Source organism: Podarcis melisellensis (genome assembly GCF_964234715.1).
Source record: "Podarcis melisellensis genome assembly, chromosome: 4".
Lineage (NCBI taxonomy): Eukaryota > Metazoa > Chordata > Lepidosauria > Squamata > Lacertidae > Podarcis > Podarcis melisellensis.
The window spans coordinates 102,902,739-102,930,201 of record NC_138531.1 but is presented as its reverse complement, the minus strand read 5'-3'; the positions used below and the strand labels follow the sequence as shown (position 1 = coordinate 102,930,201).

The following is a 27,463-nucleotide window of genomic DNA, read 5'->3' as shown; positions in this document are numbered from 1 at the left end:
TTAAATTTGAGATTTAAATATTGGGAAATTTTAATAGATAAATTAAACTAAGTTAATAATTTGCTGGTAAAACTTATGAGTCTAGACAGTAGGAACAAGAGGCGTGAGGAAGTCCAAGGATGTGTATGGAATGAAGATATCTGAATTTGGTATGTTTCTTTCTTATATATCTTTATTGTCAAACAAAAACTTAATAAATATTATAAAAAAAATATAAATAAACTACACACAAGAACAATCTTCAGAGCGGGACAAAAACGTAAGTCAATGCAAACGGATTAAACTGATAATTTATTTGACTGCCTTTTAAAGGACTCTGAGGAGTATAAGGATTATAAAGATAGAGAAAAGGGGGAGAGTCCTTTGGAAGGCAATTAATAGTCTTATCAGTGAGTCGGTGGGAAACGTCGGGGGAGAAGACTCCGAGAGCTTTCTACTTTTGTTTTTAAAAAGATCTGCGCAATTGGCAGCAATGGACTTTAAAACTACTGATTTATTAATTCTAGCCTGTGAAGAGAGACAGAAGATACTAAGAGGGAAAATACTGTTTCTTTACCTTAATTTGGTGGAAGTTTAAAAGAAGTTTGAGAGGAATTAGGAGTGTTTTTGCCCTCTGAAGTTCATACCCCCCCCCCGCCTCCTTCTCTGCGTAGTATTTGAATGGGATAGAAAGAAGCGAACTGCGCCATTTTTGTATCTTTGATGGGGGGGGGGCTTTTGCCCTTCTCCTTCTCTTCCCCTCTCTTTGAGATTTAACACAGACTTTTATTCATTTGGTGGCATCTTATGGATTTTGATTTCAAGATATATCTGGCAGGGCAAAAAGTTCTTAACAGATTTAAAAGAGAGGGGAGGCTTGGCCCTGCCAGATATGAGATTATATTATGAAGCATCGTGCATATGTTGGTTGAAAGAATGGATGAAATTAGAAAATACAGATTTGTTAGATTTGGAAGGATATGACAATAGATTCGGTTGGCACGCACATTAATGGTATGGAAAAAAACGAGTGCATAAAGGTTTCAAAAATCATATTATTAGAGGATCTCTGATTGAGGTATGGGGTAGGTACAAAAACCTACTTGAACCAAAAATACCACACTGGTTATCACCATTAGAGGCGATGAGTGTTAAAAAGATCAATATGACTGGGAGGTGGATAACATATGGAAGTTTAATTGAGAAAGAGGGAAGTAAGTGGAAAATGAAACCATATGAAGAAGTGAAAGAATATGTAAACGATTGGCTGCATTATTTTCAAATTAATGAAATGTTTAGAAAAGAGGTTGCAGAAAGAGGCTATTCTGAAAAAGAATCTAGGTTTCAAAGAGAAGTATTGAATAACGAAGTTAAAAATTTATCTGTGATATATAAATTATTATTAGAATGGCATTTGAAGGATGAAGAGGTTAAATCAGTTATGATTCAATGGGCCAAAGACTTTGGATATAACAATCAATTTGATGATTGGATAAAATTGTGGAAGGAAGGGATGAGATTTACGGCATGTACCACAATTAAAGAAAATGTTATGAAAATGATATATCGATGGTATATAACACCAGTTAAATTAAGTAAGATGTATAAGGTGAGTAACAAATGTTGGAAATGTAAGGAGAAAGAAGGGACATTTTATCATATGTGGTGGGAATGTGAAAAAATGAAATGCTTCTGGGAAATGATATATAATGAGATAAAGAAAATACTGAAATATACATTTGTTAAAAAACCAGAAGCATTTCTATTAGGAATATTAGGTGGTGAAATAAAAAGGAACGATCAGAAAGTATTTCTGTATGCAGCAACAGCAGCCAGAACTCTTTTGGCCGAGAAATGGAAACAAGAAGAAATGCCTATGATTGAAGAATGGAGATCGAAATTAATGGATTACACGGAACTGGACAGATTGACAGGGAGGATTCGCAACCGACAAGACCAAAGATTCACTGAGGACTGGAGTAAATTTACAGAATATATTAAAAATATTTGTGATAATGATATAACGTTTGTAAGTTTTCAAGAAGCTCTGTAAGAAGGTTTGGTAGAAATATTGTTTAAACAACATGGTAAGAAAAGATATATATAATGCAATCTGTGATAATTACGGAAAATTATCAGACATGTTGATGGAAGTCTAAAAGAAAAAAAAAGATATGTGATGAGTTTTTGATGTTTAATGATGTTATAAATTTGTTTTTATTGGAAAATTAATAAAAAACATATTTAAAAAAACAAAACAGAAAGCGATGTAAAATTGTACTGTTAAGTGAACAAGGCTACAGTTATGAAGAAATTGATGAAATATTAGGAAATCTTAACCAAAGCAGGCATTTCTATATTTTTGAAGAGGTATAAGGAGACTCAGTCACTACAAAATCAGACCGGTAAAGGCAGGGAAAGGTGCACAAAGGCAAGTGATGATGGACGAGTGGAGAGACTGTCCCTACATGACAGAAGAAAATCATCTGGGTGGATACAAGATGACATGGTGCAATGTAATGTGAAGTTGAGTGCAAGGACTGGTCTAAATATTAGAATTCTAAGGAAGAAGCCATTGTCATCTCTCAAGCAAAGGTTGAAATGATTAAACCCATGTTAACTAGACAGCGGAACAATGGGACAATGTTATTTGGTGTGATGAGACCCAAATCTCCTTGCTTGGTAGTGATGGGATGACATACGCGAGGAGAAGAATCAGAGAAGATTTACATCCTACTTGCATTACTCCGACCGTGAAACACCCAGATAGTTGATCTGGGGTTGTAGGGCAGCAAAAGGTGTGGGTAAAATTTACGTCATTAATGCGAATGTAAATGCCCTAAAATGCATAAATGAAATACTTGCGCCCAAACGGAAGCGTTCCTCAGGTGATCTTTTCCCAGATGCTGAAGCATATTGTCAGGGAACTGCCATCAGTTCAGGAGGGAGAGAGGAAAAGCCGAATGGATTACAGAGAGCCTCCAGGGATCATGGGAAGCAGCTCCTCTTCAACGGAGGAGAGTAAACACGCCTCCACTGGAGCGGAGCTGCAGGAGTCGGAAGAGGCAAGACGGTGCCAGGCCAAAGCGGGGAGGAGAGAGGTCCTCCGTTACCCATGCTCTCCTTGCGCAGAAAGCATCCGTGCAGAGAGGGGAGGCCCAGACTGGGCGTCAAGAAGCTGCTTTGCTGGGGAAAGTTTAGGAACCGCCCACTCACGGATTCTGCCAGCGACTGAGTCAGCCACGGGAGAGTGGCGCTCCGGACAGATAAGGTTTATTTTGGCAGCAAAAGCAAGGCTTCACAGCCAAGCAGGGAGATATTTGCCTGCTTGCTCTCGAGCAACCCCTTGGAAACATTACACACACACACATATATATTCTATTTTATACTTTGACAGGATTCCGCTCCATGTCATGTTGCTGCTGTGTGCAAAAGGTGCTTTCAAGATAAAGATATTTCACTGCTGGAATGGCCTGGGAATAGCCCAAACTTTAACCCAATCAGAAATCTATGGAGCCGACTAAAGAAACTTGTTAGTCAGAAGCAACCCAGCAATAAAGTCCAAATAACAGAGGCAATAATTTAATCTTTGTTTCACTTTATTACAGTTGCAGAACTAAAAACTTGGTTCTTATCATGGGAAGGCATTGTAAGGCCATAATCAAAGCTAAAGGTTGCCAATGGTTATGACTGCTCTAATAAATGGTTATGGCTGCTGTTCTAATAAATACTCCTTCATAAATGTTCTTTCATTACATTCTTCATTAAATTATCTTTCCATTGATATATAATTTTATGGTATTACTCCACACAAAAGGGGTGTTATGAGCCATCAAACCTCAGAAATACACAATTCACAAAAGGTTTCCACAATTTTGGCCACTAGAAGTTGTTCACTTTAAAGTTAATGTTCTTTTTATATGGGATCAGATTAATATTATTTATGCTTCATGTTTATAAATGTGTTGGAAGCCATGTTTATATATGTGTTGGGGCAACCCAGCCAAATGGGCAGGGTATAAATAAAAAATATTATTATTACTACAGTGGTACATCGATTTAAGAGCAGCCCTGTTCCGGAAAAGATTAAGTTTGTAAAGCATCTTCATCATCAGCGTCATCAGCATCACTGCTACTAAACCATCGGAAGATGCAGACATTTTGTCTTCCTTGCCTCAGGAGACAACGAAAGTCAGAAAGAACAAATAAACAGCTTTCCCAGATGTTGAGAAAGCTCCTCCCCAGATGCAGGACACTCTGAGCTGTTAACCCTGTAAGCTCTAAACTTCACAACTTATCTTTCCTAAGAATTCTGAAGCTGACATTTAAGATGGCTTGGGCAGTTCAGACCAGCCCGGTCAAGGTAGAAAAAGGAATAATTTGAGGAAGATTGTTCAAAGAAAAAACTGTAAGTTACTGGTTATTGTGGGGGTGTTAGGTTCCCAGGTGTTATAGGGGCCACGGCTGACCTCTGTGAAAATAGATGAGGTTGGTCACATAGAGGTATTTTTTGAATTTCCAGGCTGATATGATGATCCCTATGCAAAAGCCTTTGACTGTGTCGACCACAGCAAACTATGGCAAGTTCTTAAAGAAATGGGTTAAGATCGCCGGAAGAAATATCAACAACCTCAGATAAGCAGATGACACAACCCTGATAGCGGAAAGTGAGGAGGAATTAAAAAAACTTTTAATGAGGGTGAAAGAGGAGAGCGCAAAATATGGTCTGAAGCTCAAGATCAAAAAAATGAAGATCATGGCCACTGGTCCCATCACCTCCTGGCAAATAGAAGGGGAAGAAATGGAGGCAGTGAGAGACTTTACTTTCTTGGGCTCCATGATCACTGCAGATGGTGACAGCAGTCACGAAATTAAAAGATGCCTGCTCCTTGGGAGAAAGGCGATGGCAAACATAGACAGCATTTTAAAAAGCAGAGACATCACCTTGCCAACAAAGGTCCGTATAGTTAAAGCCATGGTTTTCCCATTAGTGATGTATGGAGGTGAGAGCTGGACCATAAAGAAGGCTGATCGCCGAAGAATTGATGCTTTTGAATTATGGTGCTGGAGGAGACTCTTGAGAGTCCCATGGACTGCAAGAAGATCAAACCTCTCCATACTGAAGGAAATCAACCCTGAGTGCTCACTGGAAGGACAGATCGTGAAGCGGAGGCTCCAGTACTTTGGCCACCTCATGAGAAGAGAAGACTCCCTGGAGAAGACCCTGATGCTGGGAAAGATGGAGGGCACAAGGAGAAGGGGACGACAGAGGACGAGATGGTTGGATGGTGTTCTCAAAGCCACAAACATGAGTCTGACCAAACTGTGGGAGGCGGTGGAAGACAGGAGTGCCTGGCGTGCTCTGATCCAGGGGGTCACGAAGAGTCGGACACGACTAAACAACAACAACAACAATGACGATCCCACAGGGAGCCTTACCAAGAGAGGCCACGATCCCATGAGTCTCCTCCATGACGTCCTTATGCAGAGCTCTCTGGTCAGGATCCAGCAACGCCCACTCCTCATCCGTGAAACGAACAGCGACATCTTCAAAGCACACTGGACCCTAAAAGAAAAAAAGGAAATGTCCTCCTCTGAGGCAGCAGAAATTTGATCTGCTACATAATGCTCTGTTGTTTCCTTCCGGTAAATTGCGGTGTTGTTTCAATAGGATTGTTTTGCAGCACATTTTAATTATGGGTGCTTATTTTATGTATCCGTTTTTGTGCAAATAGGTGGTACTCCTCTTTGTGTTTCCCAAGTCATTCTGCCTATGCATTCCAGTTTCCCCAATGGAAGGATCTACTTTCTCCTCTCCTTGTCAGCTGTTCTGGGAAGGTTCCCTCCCAATGCCCTAGAGCCAAATTCAAGGGGTTCATGGGGGCATGGAGAGGGGGAGGAATGGGGGGGCAGGCCCCATTTTCCAGCGGATGGGGCTGGTTAGGTGAATCCAGGCCGCTATTTGTTCTCATTTGTCCACTGCTTAGAAACCAATTTTTGCATTCAGTTATCAATCTAGAAATAAAATAAGCCTGTTTTTGATGGCCATCTGTCTTGGATGATCTAGCAGAGATTCCTGCATTGCAGGGGGTCTCCTGGCTCTGAGAGACAAGCAGGGAGGGTGGCTTCTGGCAGAAGGAGGGGGAGCCACCAGTGGCTCCTCCTTCTCCTGACTCAGCCTCTCGACCTTCTTCTCCCACTCGCCTCCTTCCTCTTCTGCCTCTGATTCTGCACTGCATTCTGCCACAGAGTCTCCCAGCTCACTAAGCCCTGTTTCCCCTTCAGCTTTTGACACCTCCTCTTCCCAGGCTTCCCCCTCTGACTGCTCATCCTTACTCCACCTCCACTCCGTGGGGTCTGAGATGTCTTCCCTTCCTGGTTCCCCAGCTGCTTCCTCCCACCACTCCTCTGTGCCCAACCAGTCCATGCCATTGCTCCATCCCTCAGCCTCTGTCCCCACAAGGCAGCTTCCCCTGACCTGATCTGGTTCCACAGCTGCTGCTTCCCTTCTGCCCCCATGAAAAGGCGGATCAGGAGGTTTTGCTGGTATCATTCTGTCACCTGCAAGAGAGAAAAGGTTAGCAGGATGCCAGGAGTGCCTGCATCTCTCACAGGTGAAACAGGGCATCTCTAACCACAGATGGGCCTTTGAGAAAGCCTTACCTGCTGAGAGTATTTGGACGTTTGTGCCCATTCCATATGTTAGTTGTGCAGAAATACATCTCCCCTCCTCTGGACCCTTGTTCCCAACTGTCTCCCCCCAAAACAAGATGAAAAGAACCCTCAGATGAGTTGGGAAACCAACAGAACGAGACCAAACAGAGAAAAACCACCTTCCTCCTTACCCAGCGGCCTCTCTGCCTCACAGGAATCCAGGTCCATTTCTGCAAAGAGATCCTTTCCCTGAAAAAGAAACAAGGATTCAAAACAGAGAATGGGGGAAAATATACGAAAGAGAATGACAAAGATTTGAAGGGTGTTAGATCTCATTCCATGGATGCCTTGCAGAAAAAGCATGGGCCATCAGCAGACCATTATGGGATGTTCTCTGTCCTGTTTGGAGCCCCTTGGGAGTATCCAGAGGAAAGTCTCTTCTCACCTGCTTTTTCTCTGTCTGCTTTCTCTCCTCTGCCTGACTCAGGAGGAAACCTTCGGCCAGGGCCACTGCCTGCGAACTGGTCTCCGCTCCACAGTCCCTCACCCAGCTCTCCATCTCTAATGGAAGGACAGCCAGGAACTGCTCCAAGATCACCAGGTCCAGCATCTCAGCTTTCGTGTGCCTTTCTGGCTTCAGCCACTGACGGTCAAGGTGGTAGAGTCGGCTGCAAACCTCTCGGGGTCCTTTGGCCTCCTGGCAGCAGAAATGCCTCAACTGCTGGCTCTGCACCTCTGAGCGGAGGGTGTCCCCCTCACCCAGGATCTTCTGCACAGAGTTCTCCCAGAATCCCCCACTGCTCCCGGTTTGGATGTCATGGCCTCTTCCTGCTCCAGGGCCAGCTGAGTCTCGCTCACCCATCTGTGCTCTCAGGAAGCCTCTGAGAGATCGGAAGGAACCCTTTGGTCTTCTGCCAAGTTCTGTCTGTCTTAAGGAGAGGCGCTAGCAAATCCTACAAAGCAAATACATTGTTCTGTTACAAAAGTTGTCTAATATCAGGAGAAGAAAAAGGTTCCTTGAGGAAGCATGGATGAGTCTTGCTGGGAACTAGGGCTGGACTGCACCACAGCCCAGATCATTAGCTATCTTGGGGGGGGGGGGGAGAGGAGTAAGAAGAGAAGAAATATGTCTCTAGCCTTCTAGCAATGCAAATGTGGAGGCAAAGGAAGGGATTTCTGGGACATGAATCAGCCTGGTTTCTCCTGCCTTCCAGTCAATGCATGAAGTCTGAACTGACTGATAAGGGAGTCATTTGTATTTTGTGAAAAAATGGATGCTTGGCTCTGGTGGGGGTCCTCACCCGGGGGTCCTCAGGAGTTGTTCTCCCCCCACTCCCACTCCCCTGCTTCTGTCTCCTTTTTTGCACTTGAACTCTCTGCCACTCTCCAGGCAGACCCCTTGGGGTGGGGTCACTTTTTCTTTGCTCTGAGGGCCAGGTATGTTTCTGGCCAACCCCCTGAGGGCCAAGTTCGCAGGGCCAAAAACACCTCCCTTGAAATTTAGGGCAAGGTCCCTGGAGGCTCAGTGAGTAGCAGCGCCCATTTCCGGCTGCTTTGCCAGCCACAATCACTTTGGGAGAGAGAGGATGTGGTCCTGGGATGCCCTGCTCTGGGTGCGAGGGGATTGCTGCAGTGGCCTCCGTGGGGAGCTGCCCTGGGAGACACTGGGAAACTGGTCCCCAATGCAGCAGCCAGACTATAGGCTGGGATCCCTCTCTTTATTCCTCCCCTTTCTCTCCCATCTTATTTTTTTGGGGGGGGCTAGTCCACCTCCTCGTCTAGCTTTGGAAAACCATTTGCACATTTTTCGTCCGTTGTGCAATGAGGCTGAGCGACGTCACACAGAGTTAAAGTCCCAGGGACTCCTTTGTTTAAAGAAGGGAGATCTTTTCTGAAGCAGGGGGGGTAGAGGGCCAAATGAGTTTGGGATCCTCTGATCTGCAGGAAGGAGAGCGTGGCAGACCTGGCCCCTCCCTGGCAGGACCCTCTCCCATTGGGGTCCCCCCCCCCCTGCAGGAGCAGATCTGCCCCCCCCCCCGCACCCTCCCCTGCTGCAGCCCTGCCCCCCCCGTTCCCCCACTACACCCTCTGGGGGGGGAGAGAAAGGAGACTCACCAGATCCCAGGAGAGACAGCGAAGCAGAAATGGACTTGGGAGGGGGGGCCTTGGGAGGACCTGGCCCCCCTTGCTTCCTGGCCTCTCTAGGAAGGCAGCTCAGTTCCCTTTAACCCTTGCCAAGCCGAGTCCCCTTTCTCAGCCCTCTCTCGCCTTTCTGAACCTCAGCTCTTTATTATTTTGAATGGATGGGGGGGCAGCTGCCCCCCCCCCGGCTCCGCCACTGGCCAGATATCCTTTTGGGGGTGAGGCTCCTGGTTGGACTCTGAGCATCTCCCTCCCTTGGCCAGAAACCAGAGGAAGAGCCTGCAGGGAAAAGGGCTTTGCAGGAGGCAAGGAAGCTCCTCCTGGAATTCAGGAGTGGAGAGAGAGGAGGGGATCCCAGGGTCATCCAGTCCAACCCCCAGCAATGCAGGAATCTCAGCTCAAGCATCCATGGCAGATGGCCGTCCGATCTCTGCTGAGAAACCTCCAAGGAAGGAGAGTCCCCCACCTCCCAAGGGAGACCTTTCCCCTGCCCAGCTGCTCTTAGGTGTCCCTCAAGGCAGCGGGTCCTGAGTTCGAGCCCTGCTGAAACCATCGCACTGGCTGCCAAGGAGGAACCAAGAGAAGCTCAAAATAAATAAATCCCATTCTCGTCATAAATGAGTAATACTTTCTTAAGCATGTTGCTATGCAAACATTCAATAGTATGCCATTTCCCCTTCCAGAAATGCTGAATTTCTAACTCAATGGACTAAAAATGGATGGTTGTTATGCTTAGAGAAGCTTTTAATATTTTATGGACTATTGTATTTTAATATTTTGTTGGAAGCAGCCCAGAGTGGCTTGGGAAAAACCAGCCAGATGCCCGGGGTATGTATAAATAATAATAATAATAATAATAATAATAATAATAATAATAATAATACTGCTGCTACTGCTGGGCAGATAGGCCTCCTTCTTCAAATGGTTTTGGGTTTTTATCTGTGTCATTTTCAATTGTTATTGATATTAATGTTGTATTCTGAATTTTTGATCTTATGATTTATGTGGAAATTCTTTTCCATTTGGTTGTGTACCTTTGGATGTGTTTTGCTTATCGTTTATGACTTTGGTTATGTTGGTAATTATGTAAATCTTGTCATAACAATAACAACAATAATTTATTATTTATGCCTCACCCATCTGGCTGGGTTTCTCCAGCCTACAACAAATGATTAAAACTACATTAAAACATCAATCCTTAAAAACTTCCCTAAACAGGGCGGCCTTCAGGAGTCTTCTAAACGTCAGAGAGTTGTTTATTTCTTTGACATCCGATGGGAGGGCGTTCCACAGAAGAGGCGCCACCACCGAGAAGGCCCTTTGCCTATCATGTTGTAAGCCGCCTTGAGCGTTGTTTTAACAATGGAAAGGTTACAAATAAAAGGATGATGATGAAGATTGGACAGATGTCTACGATTTCCCACAGGCTACTTTGTGGGGCGTCTTGTGTGAGGGAAACTGCAATCCAGGGAGTCTCTGGCAGGAGATTATCAGATAAGGAAAGCTTTATTTACAAAAAAGAGAGAATGGTCAAACAAAGGGAAGACAGGAGATGTGTTCTTTCAGGGAGAAGTTAACTTATTACTTCAGCTAAATGTCTCAGGATTAAACACAGTTCTGCAGGCACAGCTTCTCTTCAACTCCCTCCTCTCAAAATCAGTTGTCACACTTCAGGGAGATGTTCAGGTTTCCAGAATAGGTGGTGAAAGGCTGAACTCTCTTTCTGCTGCTTCTCTCTCACCCCCGAACTTAGTTATGAGGGGTCTTTCCGTGAGGTACTTTTGACACAGCCCAGTTTCCTTCACGGCGAGAGGCCACTTTTCCTGGTTTCCCCTCTCTCTTAGCAATCCCACTCCTGAGGTATTTTCCTTTGTATGCCAGACCCAGGGGATCCTCTCAGCCCTTGCCACGGACTTGGGAATCTCCCTTTCCTAGAAGATCTCTCTCCTCCTGACTGGAAGGAGACTCCAGAAGAAGAAGAGGAGAGTCTTCCCACAGCTTCTGCCTCCAGCTTCACTCCCTCCAGACCCTCAACATGGTCTCCCCATCTCAGCTGTGAGGCTCCTTCCTCTGGTTCCATAGATATTCTCCTCAGAGCGGAGGATCCACTCAGATCAGAGCCACTTCTCCCTCCCTCCCTCCCTCCCCCCCTCCTCATCCCCATCTTCTCCCAACCTTCCCTCTCTCCCATCTCAAATCCCCTCAGAAACGGCTCTCTTTATTTTCCCTCCAAAAGTGCTGGCGCCACCCCCCTCCGGGTAGCCAATCAGAAAGAGGCTCTGGCCCCCTGGTGGAATGGTGAGGCACTGCACCCCCAGACTCTGCTCTGGCTCTGCTGTCCGTCACAGCAGCCAGCTGCCCCAGCAGGCCTTGCAATCCCCCCACCTCTTGAGCCGTCCCCCATTGTCTCCCGAGACAGGCGGATGAGGAGAGAGCCATTCAGGGGCCACAGGAAAGGGGCATCGGGGGCCGACAGAGGCAAACTGGAGCGGGGCGGCATCGCCGAAAGGATGCCTATCTCTCTCTCTTCTTCCTTCTCAATATCCGTTATTGCTAGCTAAGAAATTGGGGGAAAGGCAGCTACTCTGTGTCGGGTTTCTTGGGGTTGAGATCCGTAAGCTGAGTATGGTACGATTTCTCAGCATTTAATGACACACTTTAATGGGTAAGTGAACTCATATTGGAAACATTGCAGACACAGTCATGAAGGATTTTTCTATAGTGTTTTATTCATAGTTTCTATAGTTATTTATTCACCTGAATAAACACCCAGATAACGTGAAATTAATGGGTGTTACTGTCTCCAAATAGGGACATGGGTGGCGCTGTGGGTAAAACCTCAGCGCCTAGGACTTGCCGATCGCATGGTCGGCGGTTCGAATCCCCGCGGCGGGGTGAGCTCCCGTCTTTCGGTCCCAGCGCCTGCCAACCTAGCAGTTCGAAAGTACCCCCGGGTGCAAGTAGATAAATAGGGACTGCTTACCAGTGGGAAGGTAAACGGCGTTTCTGTGTGCTGCTCTGGCTCGCCAGATGCAGCTCGTAACACGTGACCCGGAAGTGTCTCCGGACAGCGCTGGCTCCCGGCCTCTAGAGTGAGATGAGCGCACAACCCTAGAGTCTGGCAAGACTGGCCCGTACGGGCAGGGGTACCTTTACCTTTACCTTTACTGCCTCCAAATAACATTAAACCTATCCAAGCAGATTATTGGAATAGGACAAATGATTCCCCCACCTCCTGGAATTCCCTAGGCAAAAAAACACACACAAAAAAAACAGGTCATGGGTGCCAGTCCTGAGTGGACAGAGACAGAACGAGGAAAATAACCCAGGGACTGGAAGCAACTCAGCAATGATAATAGTGTTTTACACTTTTAATGATAATAAATAATTATATATATATTTTTTAATTTATACAACAACTGCACCGTAGAATAAGAGTCTAATCCAAAGCCAACAGCAACTGGAATAAACTACAGAGCTAGCAATATAAGCAATAAGCCAATAAACCTTAGGCAACAATAATCATAATACGGATAGAATAGGTACAGTTCTTCATGTCTTCTCAGCCGATGGAGATTTGGAAGGTTTATCTGGGACACTTCAGAATGGCAGATGGCTGCTCTCTTCACATTCTGGAATGGAGCAGAGAACAATATATCCAGATCTCCCTGTCTCCTTGAGCTGCTGGCCCTTATATAGTCCATAGTGAAGCTCTCATGCCAGGCCGGCAACAGATGTAATTCATGCTGTAATTACATTCCCATCCTTTGATGTAATGAGGTTCCCATCCTGCACAGCCCCAATCACCCCACACTGCCGGAGGGAAAGGCGCAGGCCGTGGGAGGCTGTACCGCAGCCCCCATCCCACCCCCAAAGCCGTGGAAGAGGAGGCCCAGCAGGCTGCTCCGGGGGCCTGAGTCAGGCCACACCACCCAGGCGGCCCCAACCTGGCCCATAGCTGTCAACTTTTCCCTTTTCTTGCGAGGAATCCTATTTGGAATAAGGGAATTTCTTTTAAAAAGGGGGGAAAGTTGACAGCTATGACCTGGCCCCAATGCCGGGAAGGAGGTGGGGGCCGCGGCAAGGCCTAAGCAGGCCCCACCATGGCCCCAATCCCCTGCCCATCCCCGGGGGGAAGTCATGAAGGTGAGCCTGGGCTGAAGAGCACCGGCCCTTTGCCTGGCCCCCACCCCACCCCCAACTGGGGCCCATTGTCCTGCTGAGATGGGGGCAGGGTGACAGTCACTCTGCAGCAAGGTGGGTGGCACCTGGCAGGTAAGCCCCCCGCTGTGTCGCAAACCCCGCCCACCTCCTGGAGGGGGTGTGAGCAGAAATTACGTTCCCATCCTTTCACTTCTTCTCAAACAGCCACGTTCCTTATATTAAAGCTACAGGTACATTGCAAATCAGAAGCACCACATTCTGTTTTATTCCCTGGTGCCCTGCTCTGATTCATGGGCCAAGTTTGTCAGTCCAGATCCATATCAGGATCCAGAAAATTCAAGTCTTTGCAATTCCATTTGCTAGCTCAGATGGCTTCAAAACGGAATTAGACAACAGCCCTCTTCCTTCTTTCGTTAAGCCACAGCATCAGGTGTCAGGCTGGGTCTTGGCAGACTTGGAGAGCCTGTGTAAGAGCTTCCTCTCTGCTTCTTTTCCAGTTCCAACTCATGGTTTCCATTCAATTGGATTTCTGTGCATCTCACGGAGACTGGATCTTGTACCCCATCTTTTCTGATGATCAGGAGGTAGTTCTATAATTAAATGTATATACTTTCCATCAAAGGGACGCGGGTGGCGCAGTGGGTTAAACCACAGAGTCTAGGACTTGCCGATCTGAAGGTCGGCAGTTCGATTCCCCGCGATGGGGTGAGCTCCTGTTGCTCGGTCCCTGCTCCTGCCAACCTTGCAGTTCGAAAGCACGTCAAAGTGCAAGTAGATAAATAGGTACCACTCCGGGGGGGAGGTAAACGGCGTTTCTGTGCACTGCTCTGGTTCGCCAAAAGTGGCTTAGTCCTGCTGGCCACATGACCCGGAAGCTGTATGCCAGCTCCCTCGGCCAGTAAAGCGAGAGGAGTGTCGCAACCCCAGAGTCTGCCACGACTGGACCTAATGGTCAGGAGTCCCTTTACCTTTACCTTCCATCAAGGGTGGTGACCCTCCAGATGTTATTGGTCTACAACTCCCATCGTCCTCAACCATTGACCACGATGCCTATGATGCAGGGAGTTGACACCCAGGAACATAGGAAAACCTCATAGATCCCACAAGATCTAGTAAATGGTGAACATCTTAATGGAGTCCTGCAAACGAGACGCCCAGGAGTTTAGAGAGGAATAGGATGCAAAATGAGAAAGTGCTATATTACCTAAAACAATTTTCAAAAATGCATTGGAATCCATATAGAACATTTCTTTTGGTTCAAAACTGAGATTGATCTAGCAAAAGAAAAAGAAAGACATTTCAGTTATATTGGACTCAACAACCTCTTTACGGGAAAGGATGGCATAATACTGATAGACCCCACTCTGTACCTAATGTGCTCATAGTGTTATTCTCCATTTGTTCTTGTCTTGTTCTTACTCAGACAAAACCAAGAGGATGGGGAAGCTAGTGCTTGCAAAGCGTGGAGCGTCCAGAAGGAACACAGCGTCCAGAAAGCGTAAAGCAAAAGCAAATGAAACTGGTGGTCTGTATACAGCACAGTCATATGGGCTGAGGTTTCTCACAAGCAGCAAGGCATCTCGTCTCCACCTGCTTTTATCCTCCCAATTGCCCACCCCCTGAACAGTTGAGTGTCTCTGGCTGATGGATTCCACAGCATATGGAAACCCTTTTTCCTGGAGTGGCAATGGTATGTTGGCTATTGATGGCTAAAGCAGAATTTTCTTTCTTCAAGCATCTGCTATTCAGGACTTGGTTACATTCTTCAAATCTCCAACGGGTGAAAGATTGATCGTACTTGAGATTTTCATCTTTACTGTCATGACACTGATGGTTTTCCTTCTGTGTAAGTACACAATTGGCATATGGTGATACTTCTGTCGTGGGCTTTGCTTCAATGCCAATAGCATTTCCAAAAAGAGATGGCAGGATCCACCTTCCATTTACTCCTTTCATCTCTCTTTGATTTTAGGGGGGGAGTTACAGCTGTCACCCAGTGAGAGCAATGGCACTGTTTTGTTGAGAGCCAGTGTGGTGTAGTGGTTAAGTGCGGTAGATTCGTAATCTGGTGTACCGGGTTCGCATCCCCGCTCCTCCACCTGCAGCTGCTGGGTGACCTTGGGCCAGTCACACTTCTCTGAAGTCTCTCAGCCCCACTCACCTCACAGAGTGTTTGTTGTGGGGGAGGAAGGGAAAGGAGAATTTTAAAAGCTTTGAGACTCCTGAAGGGGAGTGAAAGGTGGGATATCAAATCCAAACTCCTCCTCTTCTTCAAACTCTACTCTGTTCTCCCTGAATAAGTGAGTCCCAGCACTGGGAACAGAAGCACAGCCTAACACAAGTCCCTGGGACATCCGGGACAATTCCATTTCCCAGCTTGCAATTCTCTTTTTATTATTATTATTAAATTCTTATTAACATTTTTAAAGGTTACAGAAAAAAGAAAAAATATACGTAAACAACAACCACAACAGCAAAACAGTATATAAAAAACAAACATCATAAAAAAAGAAAACAGATCAAACCTTTAAATAACTTACTTTCCTTTGCTTACTTCCTTGACCTCCTCACACCTCCCGTTTTTGTATTCTAATTCAGTTAGATGTTTCAGCAAATCCTTCCAACTTTGTTTTTATCTTAATAATTTATCTTAAAATAATTTAACATTCTCTCTTTCACCAATTCATTTTTACTCAATCCTTTACATCTTTTCTGCTAAAGCCACATAGTTTTTCTTCCCAACTTCTTTCTAACATTCCTTAATTTTACAATATTTCTGAAGATGAACTTTAAATTTTTTCCAATCTTCTTCCATCGACTCTTCTCCTTGGTCTCGGATTCTGCCAGTCATCTCAGCCAGTTCCATGTAATCCATCACCTTCATCTGCCATTCTTCCCGGGTGGATAGATCTTGTGTTTTCCAATACTTTCCAATAAGTATTCTTGCTGCTGTTGTGGCGTACATAAAAAAAGTTCTATCCTCCTTTCCCACCAATTGGCCGACCATGCCCAAGAGAAAGGCCTCTGGTTTCTTCTGGAAGGTATATTTAAATACCTTTTTCATTTCATTACAGATCATCTCCCAGAAGGTCTTAATCTTTGGGCATGTCCACCAAAGGTGAAAGAATGTACCTTCAATCTCTTTACATTTCCAACATTTATTATTGGGCAAGTGATAAATTTTTGCAAGCTTGACTGGTGTCATGTACCACCTGCATATCATTTTCATTATATTCTCTGTTAAGGCATTACATGCCGTGAATTGCCCAGCTTGCAATTCTCTCCTCCTTTCCCAACTAAATCTCATTTGCTGTGGGAGAGCCCCCATTTCTGGTCCTCGGCACCCTGCCTTCTACTAGGGCTCCAGTCTCTTCAAGGAAAGTGTTTGGGGAAAACAGGCTGCAAAGGATAAGGCCATGGCTAATGTGGCTGGATCCAAAGCCTACCTAAATATCGAGATATATGCAGGGCTTTTTTCAGCCGGAATTCACCAGGTCTCAGTTCCGGCCCCTCTCAGGTGGGTGATGTTTCCATTCTAAGAGAACAAGGGAGGCATTAATGGCGAGTTTGAGTGCCTCTTTTCCCAGAAAAATAGCACTGGATAGATGAACACATGGCCTATTTGCCTAGTGAATTCGCTTTTAAAGTAAGCAAAGCTCAGGGAGAGGGAGTCAAGTGATCCAAGAATCTGCATATTTTAAGCATATGGCAGAGCACGAGGCAACCTGGCACATGCAAGTCTGTAGGACAAAGAGGACAGGTGTATCTAGACACCAAAAATCTAAAGCTCTCTAAGGAAGGCCAACTATCTGGTGAAGAAATAGCAGGCTAAATGGAAACAGGACTTCAGACGACCAGGGCAGCCACAATCAAGGCATGGGAACCCTCAATCTAAGGGCTGAGAGCAGAAAATATTAATAGAAGTCGTTTTCATGTTTTGGTTGATTTGATATTTTATTAGTCCTTCTCCCTAAGGACCCGGGGCACGTTATAAGTCGGCAGTTTAAATTCTGTATTAATAGCAGTTTGAAACCAAGTATCCCCTTCCCCAGCTTATCAGATTAGTGTGCCAGAACACAATTTCTTCATTTCTTTTCTACCTCCCTCCTTCTTAGATCGGAAGGAACTGAAAAGGAGAGAGGAGCTTCAAGTGGCGATGGATATGATACGAACTGTTGTTGTTGGGACTGATCCAATCTACGAAGACAAGGATGGTAAGCATTTTATATGCACATCCACACTTTTGCTGTAACATGTTTAAATTAAACAGAGTTCAATTCCTGTAGTTAAATTTGGGGTTCATATTGCTTGAGCAATACATATATTCAATGAAACTCAGCACCCAACAGAGTTCATCACTTTTTCATTGCTCAGCAGAAAGAAAAGCAGACGGTTGTGATTCTCACATCTCCCCACTAGAAATGCTGTCCTCCCCCATCACACTGTAACTCATGTTCCCCCCACTTCTCCCTGCATGTCATCACCAAAGCTGCTCTCTGGGGGGGGGGGGGGACTTTGGAACAGATTGGAGGGAAGGAGGCGGAAGATTGCATTGCACAAGGGAAAATCCTTGCACTGACATTATATCCCACATCACTAAAAGAGTTTCAGTGCCTCTATTTTCTTAGATCTCACAAAGCATAATTGAAAACTGCAAAGTATTCTTTGTACATTTAGCTTTCCTGTGGAATTCAAGGCAGAATTGCTTTGTGACCCTGTGATTCCCAGCAGAAAAGGAGGACATAGGAGGGGAACATCAGAGATACTTCATGAGCCACTTTTAATATGAGAACAGGATAGTGGACTGCATGGGTCTTTGGTCTTCAGAGGCTTTTCGTTGGTGATCTCAGCCACAGAGAATCAAGTCTGCCCTTATATTCATACGAAATCCATCCTGGAGCTCAGCTTCTTGTTTCAGGCTTGAGTGTTTTTTAAGTGTTTGGAAATGGTTTCCTGATATTTGCAGATTGTTATTTCAGATACTCCTGCCTTAAACGGTTTCAAATCTTTTAGACTTAGAAATACTTGCTGCAGCTCAAAACATATCGGAGGAAATGCAGTATTTTGCCAACTTAAATGATCAACTGCAAAAAGAAATTGGTAAGCTACCCTACGATGCTGAAAAATTGTAGTGCAGTGGGAACCCGCCCTGATTCTGCACCAGCTGAAAGCCCCTCCTCTAGCTGAAAACTCTTAGAGCCAGAGCAGACTGCTGCCCTCCTATGCATCCAGCCACCCTAGGGAAACACTAGATATATTCAGATCCGCTCTCCTGAACTGTCAAAATGCTTTGAAAAGAAGTCACAGAAAGCTGCTCTCACTTCTACCATCTCTTTCGGGCCAGACTGTAGCAGGCCCTGCGCTACCCGGGAAAGCTCTGCTGGATGGCAGAATGGAGGAAGCAAAGCAAGTCTTCTTCGTAGCCTTCACTGCCACTTGGTGGGCTCGATGATGAGCCCTCACCAGGAGTCAATTGCATTCAACCAGATTATTCCTCCACTCACGTAAAAGCCATCTCCCAGCATCTTTCTTTGCCCTAACCTCTGCAGTATATCAGGGGGCCAAACAGGCTGCATGAAGCAGGAATGGGCACTCAGGGCCAATCATATCAATGGCCCAAGCCAAGGCAGAGGGCCCTCTGGGTAGTTGCACCTGCCCTGCGGCACTCCCTCCCACCAGATGTCAAGGGGAAAAACAACTCTCTGACTTTCAGAAGACATTTGAAGGCAGCCTTCTTCAGGGAAGTTTTTAATGGTTGGTGTCCAATTCTGTTTTAATTTGTTGGAAGTTGCCCAGAGTGGCTGGGGGAAACCCAGTCTGATGGGCAGCATAAAAATAAAGTATTATTATTATTATTATTATTATTATTATTATTATTAGGTTGTTCCAGAGCTTGGCCAAAGTTCAGCAGGAGCACCAAAATCCCCCAGAGCCATTTGGGAAGCCCACTGGATCCATCCTGTCAGCTCAAGCAGGGAGACTGCAGGGCAGCAAACTGCGTGCTAAACCAGCAGACTCCCTCATCTGTCCCAGTTGCCCAATGCCAGGAACACACACTCTAGATTCCCACCCCCACCCCCAGCAAAGAGCCTGGAGAGAGAAAGAGAATTTTGATAAGCCACAGCTACTCCCCCCCCAACCTTCAAGTCTGCCCTGCCCTGAGTATCCAGGTGGAAACAAATAGGTGAGGCCCCAGGGGTTCAGATAAGGCCTGTGGGGGGACCTACATCTTTTGTCTATTCCCTCGAATAAAAGCTTCTTGACTGCGTTCCTTTTCCAGCTCTCCCCACCCAGGTATTTACTGCAGCACCAGCATGGGTTGAAGCATTAATGTTGTTCTTGTTTTAATCTTTCTCAGCTTCCTAGATGAATATATGTTATCATGTGGCCACAAAAATAACTGAAATCTGCACAGACAAACCCTAACCCTCTGGCATGAGAGTATCATGGAGATTACTCTAGAGGAGCTTGCAGGGTATATCCCTCTCCCAGCACCTTAGCCCTGGTAGAGGAGCTACTGGGCTGCTACAGGGCACAAACATGGGTGAGACTCCGTCATCATGCCATCAAGTATCCCACAAGCAGACTGATTCCAGTGTCTTTGGAGCCAACCAACAAACATGGCGGCGGAAATTGGAGTATTTGCCACACAGGTCACTGTCCTGCTAGTTGGTTCCAAGACCAACTCTTCTATGGCACAGTCATTTACAGCATTTGGAAATTTTAACTCTGTGTCATGACTGGAAGACATGTGTAGCCAGTCTCGGTGAGGGCAGGCGAAGTTACCCTTCCCTACAATATTTCCTCTTTGGGATGCTTCCTTGATTCCATCATCATCATAATTGTGATCAGGGGGACAATACCACATCCACTGTACGAAATTATTCTTGCTGATGGGAATACAGTGGTGCCCCGCAAGACGAACGGCTCGCAAAACGGAAAACCCGCTAGACGAAAGGGTTTTCCGTTTTGGAGGCGCTTCGCAAAACGAATTTCCCTATGGGCTTGCTTCGCAAGACGAAAATGTCTTGCGAGTTCCTGTGTGTTTTTCCCCCCTTTCCCCCCTTTTCCTAAGCCGCTAAGCCGCTTATCAGCTGATCCGCTGATAAGCCGCTTAACAGCTGATCGCTAAAAGCCGCTAAGCCGCTAATAGCGCTAATCAGCTAAACTGTCAATGGGCTTGCTTCTTAAGACGAAAAAACCGCTATACAAAGAGCCTCACGGAACGGATTAATTTCGTCTTGCGAGGCACCACTGTACTATGTATAGTTTTGATCACTGCTTCCTCAATATATGTGGATTGGACCTTTAAATGTGACACCTGCTGCTTTTAAAATGTGCTTGTTTTATGCATGTTTAATTTCTGTCAAGGGCTATAGTCTCCTAGAGAAAAGGACATTGTCTTAAAAGATTTTATTTGTTCTTTCTGCACCCCTTCCCTAGTATTTTATAAACAAGCAAGTAGAAAGACATCAAAAGTTTTTTTGGATTGGAGTCTTTAAAGACAAGGGGAAGAAATGGTCGTGGCTGTCAGGAATGGAGGCTGAAGTCCAGTAAGTTTCTGAAGAAACATTTGTTAATGGCATGCATTCCAAAAAGTTGCAGGTTCTGTTTACATAATTGATCTGTTCACTCTCCAAATATATTTTGCCATGCACTTTTCTCTGCTACCAAAGATCTGCAGATGTACTCCTCCACATCATTGTCCAGGTGAGCGGCTGCTTCTTCTCACAAGGTTGGAGAGGCAGGAAGGCTGCTCTTTCTGCTTCTCCAACCTAGTGAATGTGGTGATTCAGAAGAGGGTGAGGGCATCCTTTTCAATGGGTTGTGCTGCTTAGCTCAGCTACAAAAGGACTTGCAGGAACCTCAACTGAGTGACACTCTCTTTAGGAAAATATTTCTACAGTTGTCTGCTAAACAATCTGAATAACAAGCAATCTCAGAAGTAAAATAATAGGAGCAGATGAGGCAAGTGTGTGAGAGAGCGTAGTTCACGTCACTCTCTTGGATAGAATCATAGACACATAGAAACTGAGTGTTGGATGAGACCCCAAGGGTCATCTAGTCCAACCCCCTGCAAAGCGGGAATCACTGACATATCCCCAATAGTTTTGGGTTGTTTAAGACAGTTCATGGTTCCCTTTAAGTACCTTACAGTTATTTTCAACCCGTGTTGATGGATTGACAAGGTCAGAGTAAGATCTCACTCATCCACAGCTTGGTAGTAGAACAGCGAGCTGGTCTGGCATTTATTACCAAGACTAGATGAATAGAGGGTCGCTTTCTCCTGGAACAAAACCCAATGGCATTCATCTCCATTGATGCAGCCAATACTAATCACTTAACCTTTTTGGCAAAGGCATTGAGTAAAGTTCACAAAAGGCCATTGGAGTTGGATAATGCCAGCTGGGAACTTAAACCCTGTATGCCAGTGGTTCCCAGTTAGCTAGGTAGTACAGACCCCTTCTTTTTCAGAAGCCAAGACCCATGGGCCCCTCTACCTTTGAACATTTGGATATCTCTGTGGCAGTTTTTGTTATGTGAATGGTGTAATGGAGCCGCTGGGTGGGTGGTCCTTGGACCTCCAATTGGTGAATCACTGCTGTATGTGAACTTAGACTTGATCAAAGGGCACATCCAACCTGTCAGGAATGATTGGTGAGTGCTAGCAGAGATAAGAGTCTGGGAATCCAGCCATATTTACAGGATTTATTGGTTTCTTGTCGTTATTTACAAGAGCTCTGAAGAAGCCTGCGGTTCTTCTTCGGTTGCCTCGACTGAAGAAGCCTTCGGTTTTCCCCAGCATATCCACTTTCTGAGCCCAACCCCCTTCCTTCCTCTGTGACGAGAGTGGCTGGGCCCCGGAAGTGGCTCCCCCCTCTCAGATTCATTCCCTCCTGACAGCCCTTCGTCACCTTCCTCCTTCGAGGAAGAACAGCTGCTAATTAACGGAGGCTTATCTCGGTATTCTCTCCCCCTTCTCTGCCTGCAATTCCCTGACACAACCCAAAATCTCATGGGAGTAAAACAACACCTACTACACCAGTTACAGATAGGTAGCCGTGTTGGTCTGCCATAGTCAAAACAAAAAAAATTCCTTCCAGTAGCACCTTAAAGACCAACTAAGTCAGTTCTTGGTATGAGCTTTCGTGTGCATGCACACTTCTTCAGATACACAAGTATCTGAAGAAGTGTGCATGCACACGAAAGCTCATACCAAGAACTGACTTAGTTGGTCTTTAAGGTGCTACTGGAAGGAATTTTTTTTGTTTTGACCTACTACACCATTATTACTAATATCATTTGAATAGATTCATGGAGAGTTAAAAATGGGGGAGTTATAGAATACATTTACACAGAATTTTAGTGTTCTGTAGTGGGACTTGATTCAATATACAATGGACACTGGAGAATACGAGGCCTTACCAGAAGTGACAATAAGCATGGGGCTATAAACCATGAATCTTTTTTATCTAACTCTGGAATGTATATACCAGGAGAACAACCAAGATGACCAAGGAACTGGAAATGAAGCCTTATAAGGAATGGCTGAGGCAATTTGGTGTGTTTAACCTGGAAAAGAGGATATGATAGCCATCTTCACTGGAAGATGGAGCAAGTTTATTTCCTGCTTCTCCAGAAGGTTGATTCAAATGGCATGAAAGAAGATTCCAACTAAACATTTGGAGGAACTTTCTGACAGTAAGAGCAGTTTGATGGGGGAACAGACTCCTTCAGAAGCTGGTGGACTCTCCTTTGTTGGAGATTTTTAAACAGAGGTCGGAGGACCATCCACCAGGGATTGTTCAGCAGCGATTCCAACAATGCATGAGGTTGGGCTGGGTGACCCCTGGGGTTTCCTTCCAACTCTATGATTCTATGATTCCATGAGGCATTTGGCACTTCAGGGTGGACCAACAACCGCAGGCTGGATTGATCAAAGATGGCATATAAACCTGTATGGACATTTGACACAACACAACAGAGTTGTTAGAAGGGGAATGAAACGAGCGGCAGGACTGAGATTTGGATATGCTTCGAGGTTCAGGCTATGGGAAGTCGTAAAATCAAAATTACAATTCGGAAGACAATTTGATCTTTTTTATTTTAGTTTTTTTTATTTTTATTGGATTATGATTTGATATGTTAATTGGAGGTTTTTTATTGGGAAATTAATATACACTCTAACGAAAAAAAGAAGGGGAATAAAACAACATCAGCCAGTGTGGTGTAGTGGTTAAGAGCGGTGGACTCGTAATCTGGTGAACCGGGTTCGCTTCCCTGCTCCTCCACATGCAGCTGCTGGGAGACCTTGGGCCAGTCACACTTCTCTGAAGTCTCTCATCCTCACTCACCTCACAGAGTGTTTGTGGTGGGGAAGGAAGGGGAAGGAGATTGTGAGCAGCTTTGAGACTCCTTAGGGTAGTGATAAAGCGGGATATGAAATCGAAACTCCTCTTCTTCTTCTTCTTCTTCTTCTTCTTCTTCTTCTTCTTCTTCTTCTTCTTCTTCTTCCATTAGACAGGCAGTCTCCCCACCCCCACCCCCTTCCCACTGCATCAATATGGAGATAGTGCTTCCCTTTGGTTTAAGCACTAGATGCTGGGAGTAAACATTTATTCATTCCACTGGTCACCCGTCTTGGTTCCTATTCGAACAGTACATGGACACTTCTACATAAATGTTGTTATTGTGTTTGTGATGTGCGTGGTTCATTCTGTCATGAATGCTTTAGCAGAGTTTCTTGCATTCAGGGGGCTGGACTAGATTCCCTTGGGGTCCCTTTCAACTCTATAATTCTATGGTTCATTCAAAACCAATAAAATGTTTGTAAAAGAAAAAAGAAAGATGATGGCTAGATCCAGTGCTTTTTTCCTGGGGGTACGCAGGGGTACGCAGACCCTTAAACATTTTGTGAATCTTTGTCAGAATCTCCGTTTGGCCAAGCCGATAAGGCCTCATCTTCCTCCGAGCTGAGCCTTTGAAATCGCCTCCAACGTGTTTAATGATCTGAGCCTTTCATAAGGCCTCAAGCACATTCTATCCAGCAGGGTTCCCAGTACAGGGAAGAGACGAGAGGTTTGGCTACATTGTAAAGAGTTTTATTTCTAAACTACAGTACAGTGTTGATCCTTCGGAACAACCTTAGACAATAACTCAGCAGGAATTTCATTACCGTTACAAGTCCTTTCTGAACACATTCTCTAGCATGTTGCAGCTTCTTGCACAACCAATCAAATAGACCCTGGTTGTACATAGAGCAAACTCCAGATGTGCTTTTCCTGTCTGTAGTGTCACTTCCAAAACTCGCATCAGCAAATATCTCAAAGACCACCAGACTTCTGATTGTTAAATGTCAGTCTGTAATGCATAGTGCCTTTCAAAAACCATGCTATGCGTTTCAGAGCTTTCCAATCCTTAACAGTAGGAATGTTGACTTGTCTGCTTAGCAAGTTACAGCTAACTGCAATGTCAGGTCTTGAACATCTGGCAATGAAATTTAGTTTGCCTAGCACACTTCTGTACAGTGAAGTGTCAGAAAATGCTTCTTCCGTGTCATCTACCTGATAAGCTGTTGTCATTGGTGTGTCTACAGGGTTAGCATCCATCAGGTTTAGCTTGGTTAACACATCAGCAATTTTCTGTGACTGGTATACTAGGAATTAAAGCTGCATCACATAATGGACACTTCAAGATGGTGGGGGCTGCTGAGCAGACTGCCAGAGGTTACACCCCGGGGAAAGCTGATACAGTATCCCAGACCATGCAGGGATGTGTTCCTGAAACCGAAAGCTCCACAAAAGGGAAGCTTTTGGAAGAAGAGTGCACGAGGGGGGTGTTTCCTGTTCAGGGGGTGAAATCTCCAAAGCAGGAGGAGCAAGGGAGTTGGCTGCCACGTCATCCCAACCATCACTGCAACCAGCAGGTGGCACTGCTGTGTTGGAAGCAGTGGATGTTTTTCCTGTGAGAAGTTTGGGCAGAGTCCAAACGCCAGGATGATCTGCGCAGATGTGGTCACTAGCTGTTCCAGTACAAAGGCTAAGGCAAACCTTTGTGGAAGATGGAACTGGTTCACCATATTTACACCAAGAAGGGTCCGATCCACCAGTTGGGTGAAGACTCCTTGGAGGTGCAAAGTGTTGTGGAGTCTGGCACACTTCCCTGTGTTCCATTCAGCTTCCTGTACTTGTAGCAGAGTGTGCACAGCGCTAGCCGCTTGGTGTGTAAGCTTGCAGAAGATAGAGTCCACACGCTGTTCTTCTAAACTAACAGCTTTATTTACAGCAGAACAGTAAAAATAAACAAACCATCTGAGACAGCAGGCATCTTGCTTCCTTGCTCGGCAGCAAAAGCGAAAGTCAGACAGAACAAAGAAGCAGCTTCTCCAGAAGTTGGAGACAGCTCCTCCCCAGAACAGGCAGGACGATGGGTTCTGAGCTGATAAGCCTATAAGCTCTGATTCCCCATCACATCCCCTCTCGTCCTGCACTGCTGGGGGCTCGTAAGTTTCACCACTTACCCCAAACACAGACCTTTACAGAACTCCCCATGACGCTGAAAGCTCAAGGTTTCATGAACCCATCTGCCAGGTTCTTCTGGCTTGAACAGTACTTCAGTCTCACCAAGCCTAACTGGATACTCTGAAACACATTCTGGAAACGGATGTCTAGGTGCTTGGTTCTGGCCTTAAACTGCCCAGACTCTGCCAACTTCAGACAGGGTTGATTGTTCTCCCACACCATGACAGGCAAACAACAATCCCTGCAGATTTCTTGAACCAAACAAACATAGAATTCCAATTCCCTGCAAAGCTCAGACAGCGCACTAAATTCAGCTTCAGTAAAGGAAAGCGCAATGAGACTTTTCTTCCGGGTGTGATGGCCTGGGATTTGGATTCTGATGCTGCACCTGAGGAATCCCAGCCTGCACAGGATTCCCCACCTCCAGAAGCAGCTGAGCCAGGGTTGGGGCATGAGCCTGAAAGGACCCCACCTGTGCTGGATCCTCAGGTGCAAGCACCAGCTGAGTCTGCTCTGGCTCCTGAGGTGATGGAGGACACATTGCCTGCAGGTGCTCCACTCTCAGCCCTGTCAGAGGAAGCTGAGGTTGCCTCTGGGTCCGGTAACCCTCCAGCCTCTCCTGAGCTGCAGAGGCTCAGGGCAGAGAGGCGGAGGGAACTAAGTTCCCGCAGGAAGAGTGCTCGCCTCCAGGCCACGAGAGGCGAGTCATCTGAGGATCAGGGCCACCCTATGCCTTGGGACATATTAAAGCCAGCCAGCCCCAGTCCCAAGTTGTGGGAACAACATTGGTGGTTGTCAGTCCCGGCCTGAACCCTGCCCTGCACCCAGCTTCAACTTTTATGGAATGCCTTCATATTGCTTCATTGACCACAGGCTGCACTTGGACCTTGCCTCTTGATTAACCCCCGGGACCAGTACACCGGGACTTCCACCCAACCAAAGAGTCCCCAAACCTTACCACCATCCCAGATACGGACTTCCTGTTAAGCCAGATTTGCCCAATCGCTATCTGTCCTGCACATCAGCTAGCATCACCCTTAGCTGACAGCTTGAGACAGAAATCCTTGGTATCCTGCAGATACGCAGCACCCTCTTGATACCATTCCAGGCACTTACACTCGGGTTTGTAGCTTCCTTGCTGAGCAGATTGGTAGCAAAAGCAATGTTCGGTCTGCTCCAGACTACCCAGAGTTGACTGAAAAATCTCAGCTTTTTTGAACTCAGCGCATTCTACTTGCTGACTATTTTCACATAACTTGTCTCCATGGGTGTCCTGACCCCTGAATACAGTTACAGATAGGTAACCGTGTTGGTCTGCCATAGTCAAAACAAAAAATTCCTACCAGTAGCACCTTATGTTTGAACCAAACGAACATAGAATTCCAATTCCCTGTAAAGCTCAGACAGCGCACTGAATTCAGATTCAGTAAAGGAAAGCGCAATGAGACTTTGCTTCCGGGTGTGATGGCTTGGGATTGGGATTCAGATGCTGAACCTAAGGAATCCAAACCTGCACAGGATTCCTCGCCTCCAGAACCAGCTGAGCCAGGGTTGGGGCATGAGCTGCACAGGCTCAGGACAGAGAGGTGGAGGGAACTAAGTTCCTCCATAAGCTCTTTCTACATTCCGCACACTAATATGGTTTCTCCCCTGCATGAATTCTTTGATGGGAAGAGAGAATGGAGCTTGTACTGAAGCTCTTTCCACAGTCCTCACACTGATGGGGTTTCTCCCCTGTATGAATTCTTTGATGGGTATAGAGATGGGAGCTCTGACTGAAGCTCTTTCCACATTCCACACACTGATAGGGTTTCTCCCCTGTATGAATTCTTTGATGGGATGTGAGACTGGAGCTCTGACTGAAGCTCTTTCCACATTCCACACACTGATAGGGTTTCTCCCCTGTATGAATTCTGTGATGGGAAGTGAGTTTGGAGCTCTGACTGAAGCTCTTTCCACATTCCACACACTGATAGGGTTTCTCCCCTGTATGGATTCTTTGA

General features: G+C 45.8%; 3 protein-coding genes and 1 long non-coding RNA gene across 16 annotated transcripts in view; 2 read left to right on the top strand and 2 right to left on the bottom strand.

Moving 5' to 3' along the window:
- LOC309369055 (uncharacterized protein) overlaps positions 1-27,463 on the bottom strand; it is a 291,502-nt gene that overhangs the window by 16,717 nt on the left and 247,322 nt on the right. The window lies entirely within an intron of this gene.
- Positions 1-27,463, top strand: part of LOC309369078 (uncharacterized protein) — a 421,063-nt gene that overhangs the window by 325,560 nt on the left and 68,040 nt on the right. The gene's annotated exons all lie outside the window — the stretch shown is intronic.
- The window catches only part of LOC309369105 (uncharacterized protein), a 245,140-nt gene that overhangs the window by 207,184 nt on the left and 10,493 nt on the right, over positions 1-27,463 (bottom strand). The gene's annotated exons all lie outside the window — the stretch shown is intronic.
- On the top strand, positions 10,952-20,649 carry LOC309369371. Of its 6 annotated transcripts, none has more exons than XR_014168054.1 (6): positions 10,952-11,440; positions 13,437-13,523; positions 14,363-14,464; positions 14,675-14,785; positions 17,055-17,153; positions 17,953-18,641. It is a non-coding gene; the product is annotated as an uncharacterized lncRNA (long non-coding RNA). The 6 variants fall into 6 exon arrangements; XR_014168055.1 differs by lacking the exon at positions 10,952-11,440 and adding an exon at positions 12,493-12,511; XR_014168056.1 differs by lacking the exon at positions 10,952-11,440 and adding an exon at positions 12,529-12,547.